At 35.7% G+C, this 13,181-nt stretch overlaps 1 long non-coding RNA gene across 1 annotated transcript in view; it reads right to left on the bottom strand.

Moving 5' to 3' along the window:
* Positions 1–7,352: 7,352 nt before the first annotated feature.
* LOC132254991 (uncharacterized) overlaps positions 7,353–13,181 on the bottom strand; it is a 65,759-nt gene continuing 59,930 nt past the window's right edge. The window contains exon 2 of the long non-coding RNA XR_009467478.1: positions 7,353–7,664. This is a non-coding gene — a long non-coding RNA (uncharacterized LOC132254991). The remainder of the gene's footprint in view (positions 7,665–13,181) is intronic.

Here is a 13,181-nt window from a genome sequence, read left to right as displayed (position 1 = left end):
TAAGGACAATATCTAAATTGGCATGCAAACCATACAACTAAGCAATAAAATATAATAATAAATAAGAAAGGTAATTTAGTTTTCTTTAAAAGATTGTTTTAAATTGTGCCAACCATTCTCCTTGATGAATCAAATTTGGGTAATCACCAATTTAGAAAACTCCACTAAATCCACACAATTTGTGAGTTGTTCTCTTTGAGGGATTCTTCTAGATTATTCAAAAGCTTGAATCATGGAAATCCAACCTTGTGGAACACATGGAGAATCTTCCTTGGGTCTCCTCGAATTTTACCTCAGCCTAAATATTTTGAATCAGTCCATTGAGAGTTTCCTTGAACTTTTTAGCTCAAGCCCTTGTAACCAAACCAACTAGAACTTGAATAGGAGTTGCATTCCATTTGTTAGTCGTGCCCTCATCGCATTTGAAATATACTTAGTTAATATTAGTTTTTGTTGGTTATATTAAACTAATTCCACTGGTTGGACTAAAGTTTGTTGGTTTTCCTAAGGTACTAAAGTTTCAAATAAAAGGTTTTTACTAGCTCCAATATCTAACATTGCATCTACTTTTAATTCTATGGTTTTTAATTTAATTGTTGTTGGAAATATAATACATTTAACTTTATTTTCTCACATTTACTTGTTCTTTTATTTGTATAGTTGTGTTTGCAGTATTTATTAGTTCTTTTACTTCTTTAGAGTTTAAATTGTCTTCATTTTCTTCTAAGATTTTTCCTTTAATTATTATTTGTAAATCTTTCCATAGACTATAAGAATTTATTTTACTTTCTAAAGATAGCACAAGGTTTTCTAGGTTTAAAGGGGTTTTCTTAGGTTGATTTTCTTCTTTTCCAATAACCATACAAATTTCTTCCATTTTAGTTTCCCTATCATCTAAACTATACACACTTGAATTTTTGCTTTCAAAATCTAATTCACTAGTAAGTTCTTTTTCTTCACTGTCTACCTAATATTCATTTATTTGGTTGATTTTTGCTTGGGTTTTTTTTACTTCATTCATTTGATGGTTTTTTAAGTTCAAGACATTCAGGTCTTACATGACCTTCCTACCCACACAAATAACATTTACACTGTCTTTTTCTTTCTTTACTCATTTTCCTTATCCAAAACTTTCCAGGTTTTTTTATATATTGTTTGATAATGTCGTTTTTTAGAAAGGGTTTTGGACTTCCTTCTTAAAAATCTATCATATTTCTTAGGTCTTCTAAGGTTACATTCTCTACATCCTATGTCTAGATTTTCTCCTATACACAATTTTCTACAAAGTTGTTGATTTATATCGATTTATATCTTGTTTCTTTATTTGGCTTTTTTCCCCTATGCTCATACATTCTCTTTCTAACCAATTTTTTACAAATTCTATTCTAGCACCTATATAAGGAGAGTTTTTATATTCGGAGGTTGAAAATTCATTCCATAATCTAAGTCCTATAGGTCCTTGTATTTTTAATATATATTTATTTAAATATTCATGTGTTTTGTCTACTTTAGCAAGAATTGCATATTTCCTAAATTTTTGTTCATATTCTTTTATATATGACAAGTTACATAATTTCAATTGTTCTAACTTATGGAGATATATTGAGGGCTCTTTTATATCTTCTTAGGTTGTTCCTAGAAAATATAGCTTTATTAAATTTCTAAATACAAATATACTAAAATTATTTCTGACTTCCTAAAAATAACTACTATTTTCTTGTTCCATGTTTCTAAACAATTGCAATATGGTTCCTCTAAGAGTACTTTTACAAAATTCATAAATTTCTTGTTGATTTTCAAATGATACTACTACATCAGCTGAATTTAAGGATTGCTCCCAATTTTCTATGGTTTTCTTAAGGTCTTGTGTATTGTCTATATCTAATATTGTTTCATATTCATATATTGGTTGCAAAGAACTAGAAGGTTCTGTTTTGGTTTTCCATTGAGGTCGTTTTGACTTACTATACTTTACTATTTCAGTTTTTACGTTTACAAATTCCCTTTTATTTTTTATTTTTTATCATATTTACTAACTCAACTTAAATTGTTTCTAGGTGTTTTTTAGTTTTTGGTTGAATAGCAAATTGATTTATTGTTTCTATATCTATAAGTTCTTTAATCAAATTGGTTTTATAAAGTTGTTCAATTATTTGTTCATCTATATAGTTTTTACACATTATGTTAGCAAAGTTTTCTTGATCTACCTGTTTTACTAATAACGTTGGGTTACTAAATTCTTCTAACATTATATTAACTAGTTTTGAATTCTTATATAGATTTTCTATTGTTTGTATATTTAATAAAATATCTTCCTATATTGTGATAATATTTACAAATTTTATCTCACTATTTGACTCTACCTTTACATTTATAGTTTTATAGTTTTCAAAAGTTATACTAACACTTCCATCTTGATTTTCATATAAACTACTAGAGGTTGGATATTTTATTACAAGTTTATTTATTTGAGGTATTTCCCATTCTTGTCCTAATAAATAGTCTACTTTTACAGGTTTTGCTTCTACCATATTTACAGCTTTACTTCCAAAAGTTTATACTCTATCATCAAATTCCATCATGCATTTTAGGCTTAAAGCATTAGTGGTTTTTCCTATAAATCCTATAGCTATGCTAAGGTTCTTACTTCCTAATTTCATATCATAACCTTTAGTATTTACTGTTATTTTTATCTTTTCTATGAATTCCTTAAGATCTATACAAAATTGAGTTATTTTTAAAAATCTAGTTATTTTAGAATTTTGAGATAACTATTTTTTGTAAGGTGTTACTTCCTTTACTGCCCTTTTCAATTTGTCTTCCACAAATTCTTTTACATTATCTTTAAGGTTTATAGCTTCTACTATTTCCATGGTTTTATTACTAAACTATTTGGTTCAAAATGATTTATTTTTCATTCTATCCTAATTATTGGTTTTTCTCTTAAACTAAAATTTTCAAATTGTTTTAAAAGGTTATTTAATTTTAGTTCTTTTGATGATCCTACCTTTTTTTGTTCTAAAATTTTATCTACTTTTAGGTTAACTTTCTCTAGTATTTCCTTTAAGTTTTGTTGTTCTACCTTTATTTGTACACTTTCTTTTCTAACAAATTTTTCGTCTTTGACTAGTTGTTCTTTAATGTAATCTAGGTTATTTCTTAATAAATTATAGTTCTTAAAGTCTTCTAACTTATTTCCTAAGTCCTAGGGTTCTATTGAATTTTTCTAAGACCTTTTGTTAACTTTTTTGGGTTTCTTCTTAATAGTTTGTATTATTTTGATTTTTGTTAACTTTTCTGGGTTTCTTCTTAATAGCTTGTATTATTTTGATTTTCTTCCCGAATTTGTTTTTTATGTTCTCGTAATACTACGTTTGTTATTTTTAATTGCGTTTCTACCAAATATTTTAATTTTTTTACCTCTTGGTTTTATAGATGAGGGTTCATAAATTTTCAATATTTCTAATAAAATAAACTAGCATATAAATTAACAATATACTTGTGGACCCCGCATTTCGGCTCATGTGCTTTCACTCAATGGCAAACTCGTTTTTATATTTTGAAAATGATTTATTTTTTAGAAAATAACTTGGAATTCGCCACTTATTTTTGTTTTATTTTTAAAGGATAAACAAAATAAGAAAGAAAACCCTAAGTGTGACTCCTTATTTGGAAAAGATAGTCTGCGAAAAACCAAATATGGGCTTAGGGGTGAGGTTACTCATGGGGAAGGTACGGTAAGGACCGTAGCACCCCTCGAAGTCCCTAAAAACGGGTCTCTACTAATAAAATGAAGCACGTGTGGCAATTGATTGATTAAACGTGGATATTAAAGAGTGATCAAACACTGGGAGCCAAAACATGCATGGAGAACAGTCAAAGTGAGAGTGAGTGCGTACCTTAACCGCAATTCGTAATGCGTTAGAATGAAATGAGGTTAGTGCATAATAATGATCATAAAATATGTCACATGCATCACTAAACAAGATAAGGAATCACCAATGGCAAACACTGTAATTCACTCAAATTTATTTTTAAAGAAAACGTTCACTGATGTTGGGCCCCCACCAAAGCCCAATTTATTTTTGTATGGATCAATTCCATAAATTCCATCACTTGGAATTACAAAATTTAATTCATGCTTATTTTAAAACATTTTTAAAAATCAAGAAAAATGTGAAAATTTTTAGCCGAAGAAAATGACAGTAAATTTTATTTAAAAATGAATTTTTGGGACCTAAAAAAAATCTAAGGATGAAAAATTGAGGACCATAAATTATTTAAAAAAACTAGAATTTAGAAAATTATTTAAAAACTGGAAATTGGGAAATTATTTTAAAGTCAAATATGATGAAGTAAAAAGAGAGGACATGTGGCCCAAAGGTGGCCATGCAAACCATGCAAGAGTAAGTCCCGAGGGTGTAACTATGTTGAGCTGTATTAATAGGAAAAGTCTCTGACAGACCAATCCCATTATTTTGGTGAAAACCCAATATCAAGAGAACATTATTGTTTCCACATGTCCTTCAGAAAACTCATTTCTGGTGCACTAAGATAAGGTGCCTTGAAGACTTCAAATGTGACCTCGATTTCATTTTCCCCTTAAAGCTAAGTGGATTCCATTAAGATCAAATTTCTTGAGTTGTCGGTAGTCCTTCGTGTCCAGTTAGAAACCCTGGCTCCTCAAGCCTTCCAATCTATCAAGTAAAATAATCCAGTTAATCCTGTTAAGCTGGAGAAGCTGATTCGTCACCAATTGGTGTACCTATTTGATTCAGTTCTTAGATGGGAGTTATCAACAAAATTTATAAACTTAATTCACCATATACTAGGGTAGCATAGCTAGCATAGCATAGTGGTTCTAGGATCGTCCACAGGGATGGGTTTTCATTTCACACATGATATTAGTTACAGCAATGAAATGGTGGTTTTTCTTTTATGAGTTAGCTTTAAAAAAAAACATAAAGTTGGTTGAAAAGGGTTGAATCAAGGAAAACTCCCACTTTTGTATCCGGATCCTTTACCTAGCTTCCTTCAGTCCAAGAAACAAAAAAGCCTAGCCACTCATCCTCTGAGAAAACAGCCTCAGAGGTTGTTTGGCTAAAAAGAAAATAAATACAAAATGAGTAGGTAAGGCAGAGCAAAGCTCTGTATATTTCTTATTAAAAATGTACAAGTGATCCCCAAGAATTTCTTCTGAGATTCTGAGATATTACAAAAAGAGATATTTTAAGACATATATAGAGAGATATTTTTAACCCCTCAATTAGATATCCTAAATATCTAAAAAGATCTTTAGCTGATTACAAGGAGAGAATAGGTAATTACACAAAATATCTTGAGATAAAAATCTAACGGAGTCAGTGCAAAAATATCTGAAGATTACAGGAAAATTTCGCAAGGCATGCGAAATTCCTTCTGGCTTGCGAAAATTTCGCAAGGGGTTGTGAAATTGATTTTCCTCAGCTTTGGTTTCGCAAGGCTTGCAAAATTCCTTCTGGCTTGCGAGAATTTCGCAAGGGGTTGCGAAATTCATTCTCAGTTTCGCAAGGCTTGCGGAATTCCTTCTTGGGCAATTCGCAAGCTTGCGGAATTCCTTCTTGGGCAATTCGCAAGCTTGCGAATATTTCACAAGGGGCTGCAAAATTGTTGAATGTTAAATTCATTCTCTGATTCTCTTCCTTGCATACTTGATTGATTTGGAAAAGGCTTCAAAGCTCTCCCAAAACTTCGATTCTTCGTGTAATTTAGCTTTAATCTTGCTTTGCCATGGACTAGTCATACCAAGTTCTCCCTCATTCTTGGCTTGTTTTAATGATCAAAAAGCTATCAAAAACACCAAAACTTGCCAAAAACTGATTAGTAACACTTGCAAGGGTCCTTAATGTGCCAATTGAGTTAAAAGGTAATAAATACTACTCAAAAGTGTTTAAAAGAGTTTATAAGAAGCTATAAAATAGAACTTTTTTAGTAGTAATCACTCCCCCTAACCGACATATTGCTAGTCCCTTAGCAATGAAGGAGAGAAAAAGTAAAATAATTTACAAATTCATGCTGATCACTCCAAAAAATCATAAGTGGCATGATGTAAAGCATACTCTCTCATGGAACATTAAAGAAGCAAAACCCAACCTTCAATAAGAGGATATCAAATATCTTACCTGATCATAATTCATAAAGAATAGGCATTATGCAAATTTAAGTATTAAAAGGATTTCCACTCTCCTAGGCTCAATCATTACTCTTCCAAAAAAATCTATGTGTTGAGCTTATTAGTTTCCGAATATAGTATGTTGAACTAATCTCTCCCCCCAACCTAGTTCTTTCTCAAACTTAAGCAAACTGACCAACCTCCAATAGGTTAAGAACGCACCTCTTTTATTTCACATTTTTTTCATTGTAGGAGTGCAATGCTAAAGGTATTGTTTTCTAAAGTGTTCATGTAACGGGGATCCATCGATGACTCCCAACCAATCAAGGTTTAGGGCATCAAGCTTTAAGGATCTTTCGACCTCTAACTCCTCGGATTTTACCCCGGACTTTTGAAATTGAAATTTAATACCCAAGCACCTACAATATGTTAAACTCCACTTATTCACCCTTGAAACGAGCATTGAGGTTGGTGGCTCCCAACCAATCAAGGCTTAGGGCACCGAGTTTTAAAGATTTTCACCATATACCCCTCAGACCTTGCTCGGGTTTCAAAGCACGTGTAACACTTTGTCTTTTTTCTCTTTTTTTTTTCAAAGGCTCATTGGCCTTTTATAAGGTGTCCCAACACTATTAAAATGAGGTCAAAGGTACCAAGTCTAAATTTTCCTAAGTTCAAGGAGTGAGATAGTTTTTTATCTTATAATCGGAACCTAATGTGCACAGTGTGTGGTAAGATTAAAGTGGAAAAAATAAGGTTGAAATCAATAGGAGTTTCAATAATTCATCAACTTTAATAAACATAATACGAACTCTAATATTCAAGTAAAAAGGTAAGAATTCAATTCTCCCATTTCATTTTGAGAATTTTTCCTTAATTATTATGGAGAGTAGAGTAAAAACTTTTAAAATTAAGCAAAAAATTTTAAAATTAAGCAAAAAGTACTAAATTAACAAAATAACTTAGCATTATTAACAAAACTTCCTTCCTTGACTCTCTCCCAACCAAGATCAACATTGCCCTCAATGTGGCAAGAGCGATTGCAAATAAAGGGAGGAAGTGGTACCTCCTGAGTGACATTAAGTCTGAGTCGCATAGGAGAAACCACATGATTCAAACAAACAAAAGAGTAATGAGTAAAGGAAATAGAAAAAATTGCCAAGTATAAACAAAAATGATATGTATATATTACTCTGAGAAAGTACAATGTGAAATATGATCATGTAATACATCCAATCCCAGAATATAAAATATCAAAACAAGTAATAAACTAAGTAAATACAAAATAAAGAAATGATCAAGTAGTAGGGCTCTTTGGTGGAGATGATGGCTTTGTGGCTGCCTCCTGAGTGGCCTAAGGCGAGACATCGGCTCTGGTGGTCTCCTCAGCTAGAGCTATGGGCTCTGATGGTCCCGGAATGTCAGTCTGAGGTGGTGGCAGGAGTCCCAAATGCTGTGGAATCTGACGAAGAATAGCAGTATGCTGGTCTTGCTGAGCACATATGTCGGCCATCTGTCGAAATAAAACATTATGTGTAGTGGTCAGTGTTTGGAACAAATGTATCATGGCATGAAACTCTGTGGCAGAAATGGTGAATGAGGCCTCCGATGTAGACTGTGCAGCTGGTGGAACAAGAGATGTAGCAAGAGTGGTAGGAGGCGTAGTAAAAGTGGCCTCAGGCATAGGTGGTGCTGCAGGGGCAGGTGGTACAGACTCTGTGGGAAGCTCGTCCTGCTACTCAGCCTGTGGTGGCACTGGAGATTCTGGCCTGGGCGGTGCTGCTACAGGTGCTGAATAACCCGCCAACTGTGTCCATTTGTCGAGAGTGAAATGCTCTCGACAATGGTGGTGGCTCTCAAGGTGGGGCTCAGTATGATAGCCCATGTGCTCCAATATATGACAGAGCAGCCTCAGAAATAACAGTGGAATAGTATCGGCTCTCTATAGCTGCTTCCTGTGAACTTTCTTCTCAAAGTGGAGGAGAGCGGCCATAATCAAGTGATGTAGTCTAAAATAGAAGCCCTCAGATATCCTGAATAAAGCATCCAGGATGGCTCCTCGCCTCTGCACTAGATGCTGAAGAGGAAAAATGTTGGACCACAACAATACATTTACTAGGAGCATCCTAGATGGAAGCTCCTTACATAGAAGGAATGAATCTCCAGAAGTCCCCTTGGATAGGATGCGGACCATGTCCCGTTGAGATATAGGGGACCACTCCCGAAAATGTGCTGAATCCTCTGGCTCATATGGAATATGGAGAGCCTCAGCAATGTGCCTAGCCTCTAGGATACCCTGGCGCCCATCAATGCTGAAATGAATGGCGGTAGGACTTTGGGCGCCCTGAGTAGTCATGGACTGATAGAAGTTCATCGCCACTCTAGGGTAAAAGAACTCCCTAGGAGTCATAAAGCGCTCAAGATGGTACCTCTGGAGCAGTTCGAATGAATCCCGAAGCTCCAGCTGCTGTTACATGGCTTCAATGTCGAAATAAAGCTCGGAATGAAATGGTCTGGCTCTACAATCTGAATTGCCTTCAATGGGTGGCACGGTGACCATAGGCCTCTTGATGATGGCTTCCGGTGCAATGCCAGAAGAACGTTGAGAATTCGCTGGGGTCTGAGGGTCAAGCTGTGCATGCCTGGACGTCTCTCCAGGGCTTGAGGTCCTGGCTCCCTTAGATGGAATGTGGTGTACTGATGGCTTAGGGGGTGGTTGATTACTACTCAAAAAGTGCTATTTGATAGCTTGTAATTAACTCTTTTAAACACTTTTGAGTAGTAATTATTACCTTTTAACCCAATTAGCATATTAAGTACCTTTGCAATCGTTTCTAATCAAATTGTGTAAGTTTTGGTGCTTTTGATAGTAATTTGATCACCAAAGCAATCCAAGATTAAGGAGAGCTCTATGGAATCATGAATGCAAGGATGAAAGCAAAGAAACAAATCTAACATGAAGAATTCAAGAAGACATCAATTGTTTGATACTTTTGCAGCACTTCCTGGAGTCCATTTGATGCATACTATATGTCGTTTCGAAGATCGGGAAGTCAGCAATCCAACGCTTTAAACGGAGCACGAATCGGAGTTGAAATGAAGAAGTTAGAGCCATTGGAAGCCAATCACACCAAGTTGAAGGCCAATTTCGTAGGCTGCGAAATCACAAGGTGATGGCTGCGAAATTAGCCTTTGGCTGCGAAATTTCGCAGCCATCTTGCACGCATGCGAAATCCTCCGAGTGCTTCCAGATATTTGCGACCAACATTTTTAGATTTTTTGCTTCAGATATTTGATGTCTAAATTCCCATTTTATCCTTGTAATCCACCAATTATAGGATTCCTTAGTTATTAAGTCAGAACAAAAGGGTGAATAACCTCATATATATTGTTTTGTAATTTTGATTACAGAGATATCTCATGAGCTTTTTCTCAGAGACAATCATCTTTTTGTATAGTTTTTGAAGGAAGTAAAATATAGAGCTTTGCTCTGCCTTACCTACTCAATTTGATTGTATTTTTCTTACTAGCCAAACAAGCTCTGAGGATGTTTCCTCAGAGAATGGGTGGCTAGAATTTTTGTCTCTTGGAGCTAAGGTAGCTGGGTAAGGTGCCGAATGCAAGAATTGGTAGTTTTGTTGTTTCAGCTGTTAATGAAGAGAAAGTGTAACCCGTTTATGGTTTCTATGTTTTTAGTTAACTTAAAACGCCTTCAATTCACCTAGGCCAACACTTGGTAAGGCAAGTGATCTCCGTCCATTGAGATGCACTAGTTTACCTCTTGTGAGCCTTTGGGAGGTGACTTGAAGGTAGGATTTTCTAGAATTTCCAACACTTGGTAAGCTTTTGGACTCTAAGGACTGATTACTACTCAAAAAGTGCTATTTCATAGCTTGTAATTAACTCTTTTAAACACTTTTGAGTAGTAGTTATCACCTTTTAACCCAATTAACATATTAAGGACCTTTGCAATCATTTCTAATCAAAGTGTGTAAGTTTTGGTGTTTTTGTTAGTAATTTGATCACCAAAGCAATCCAAGATTGAGGAGAGTTCTTTGGAATCCATGGCAAAGCAATGGAAAGCTCAGAAACATGAAGAACCAAAGCTTTGAAGTCCTTTGCCATAAGCAAATCCAGAATGCAAGGAGGGGAAGCAAAGAGAAATCTAACATGAAGCATTCTTGATGACAGTCATGTAAGCCACTTTTGGAGCACTTTCTGGAGTTCAATTTATGCATGCTATATGTCGTTTTGAAGCTCAGGAAGTCAACAATCTAATGCTTCAAATGGTGCATGATTCGGAGTTGAAATGAAGGAGTTACAGCCATTGCAAGAAGATCACTCCAAGTTGAAGGAAATTTTTGCACGGCTGCGAAATCAGCCTTGGGCTGCGAAAATGTTGTCCTTTTGCTGCGAAAATTTCGCAACCATTTTGCACAGCGCAACGGAATTTCTCCTGAAGCTTCCTGATATTTGCGACCGACATTTTGAGATTTTTTGCTTTAGATATTTGATGTCTAAATCCCCAAACTCTCCTTGTAACCCACCTATCATAGGATTTAATTCGTGCCCACTTGGTGTATCAGCTGATTCATGTCCAGCTGGTGCTCTTTGATTGAGGGAGTAATCAACAAAATTTTTAACCTATTACACCATGAACTAGGGTAGCAAAGACAAAGCTACTATAGCATAGTGGCTCTAGAATCGTTCACTAAGAAGGGTTTTCAATTCATAAATGATACCAATTCAAAGTGAATTGGTGCTTCTTCATTTCAAGGTTAGCTTAAGAAATAAAACACAAAATTTGATTGAAAAAGGTTTAGGTTTAAGCTAACAGCAAAGGAAGTAATGGAAATTACTTATGAAGAAAAACATTCCTTGGAGGTTTAGGTTCACAGGGGAGGTTCCTCGTGCAAAAACAGAGCTCCGGTCATTTGGTTCATTTCCTCGCATTAGAGAATTAACATATAGTCAATTCTCTAACCGGTGTTGTACAGATGCTTCCCATTAATGGGTTCAAACACTAAATCCCTGTCACTGATGCATCTTGCAATGGCTCGTGCCTCTCACCTAGCATTTGCCATTCAACGTGATCTTTAACCTTGGATTACCCGTCAAAAGCTCGCAAGAGATAACTAATGGATGTCTCCTTGGAGTCTAAAAGCTTACCAAGTGTTGGCTATTCTAGAAAATCCTACCTTCAAACCACCTCCCAAAGGCTCGCAAGAGATAAACTAGTGCATCTCAATGGACGGAGATCACTTGCCTTACGAAGTGTTGGCCCAGGTGATTTAAAGGCGTTTTAAGTTAACTAAAAAGATAAAAACCATTAACGGGTCACACTTTCTCTTCATTAATGGCTGAAACCACAAAGCTATAAATTTTTGCACTTGGAACCTTTCCCGATAACCTTAACTCCAAGGAACTAAAAGTCTAGCCACTCATTCTCTGAGGATACTCCCTCAGAGCTTGTTTGGCTAGTAAGAAAAATTAAATGAATATAAACAATCAAAACAAATAGGTGAGGTAGAGCAAAGGCTCTGTATTTTACTTCCTTCCAAAACTTGTACAAAGATAAGATTACTCGTCTCAGAACAAGCTCCCCCTTTAAATATGGGTTTATTTACCCTTTGTTTTTACTTAAAGACTAAGGAATCCTATGATAGGTGGGTTACAAGGAGACTTTGGGGATTTAGACATCAAATATCTAAAGCAAAATATCTCAAAATGTCGGTCGCAAATATCGGGAAGCTTCAGGAGAACACCGCGACACTGTGCAAAATGGCTGCAAAATTCTCCGGGTAAGCGCTATCAGCGGATCCGGATATGTTTGACCGAGGAAGTTGAAACGCCTTCCTTTCCCATCCGGATATGTTTGCCGTATGTGAAATATCCGAAGAATGTGGAACGTCACCCGAACAGAATTCCGAATGTGGGATATCCGGAGAAGATGGAACGTCGCAAGGGGGATCGTCCGCGTGTGCATGGTGTAGGGACCCCTCCCCCTGACGACACGGAGCGTGCATCGCTATCCGGAGCAACTCCATCCGGATTCCCCAAGAGGACACGCGGCGCGCTCCCCTATCCGAACTCCCTCAGGGAGAAGCACACGGCACTCGCTATCATCACATCCGAACGATAGCGTATCCTATCCGGATATGTTGTCCGGATCATTGACTAAAGTGCACAAGCCTTGCTACGTCATTCCGACAGCCTGCCACAGCCCATGTTCCGCCGCCCTCCGATGGTGTGTCCGGATTTGCTTATGGCAAAGGACTTTAAAGCTTCGGCTCTTCATGTTTCTGAGCTCTTCATTGCTTTGCCATGGATTCCAAAGAACTCTCCTCAATCTCGGATTGCTTTGGTGATAAAAAAGCTATCAAAACACCAAAACTTAACACAATTTGATTAGAATTGATTGCAAGGGTCCTTAATATGTTAATTGAGTTAAAAGGTAATAACTACTACTCAAAAGTGTTTAAAAGAGTTAATTACAAGCTATGAAATAGCACTTTTTGACTAGTAATCAGGATTCCTTAGTCTTTAAGTAAGAACAAAGGGTGAATAACCTCTTATATATAATTTGTAATTTTCTTTAAAGAAAAGAATCTTGGGAGCTTGTTCTCAGAGATAATAATCATGTAATCGGCAAAAGAAAAAAATATATTTTACAGAGCACTTGCTCTGGTTTTTCCTTCATATTTTTGTTTTCTCGTTATTTTTATTTCTAGCAAATCAAACTCTGAGGATTTTTCCTCAGAGGATGAGAGGCTAGGTGATTCGTGCCCAATTGGTGTCTCAGCTGATTTGTGTCCAGCTGGTGCTCCTTGATAGAGGGAGTAATCAACAAAATTTATAACCTATAACACCATATACTAGGGTAGCAAAGAAAAAGCTACTATAGTATAGCGGCTCTAGGATCGTTCACTGGGAAGGATTAGCAAGCTATCAATGATACCAATTCCAAGTGAATTGGTCTTGTTTCATTTCAAGGTTAGCTTAAGAAATAAAACACAAACTTTGATTGGTA

This window comes from Vitis vinifera, chromosome 13, assembly GCF_030704535.1.
Source record: "Vitis vinifera cultivar Pinot Noir 40024 chromosome 13, ASM3070453v1".
NCBI lineage: Eukaryota > Viridiplantae > Streptophyta > Magnoliopsida > Vitales > Vitaceae > Vitis > Vitis vinifera.
The sequence above is the reverse complement of the archived record's forward strand: the minus strand, read 5'-3'. Positions and strand labels throughout refer to the sequence as shown.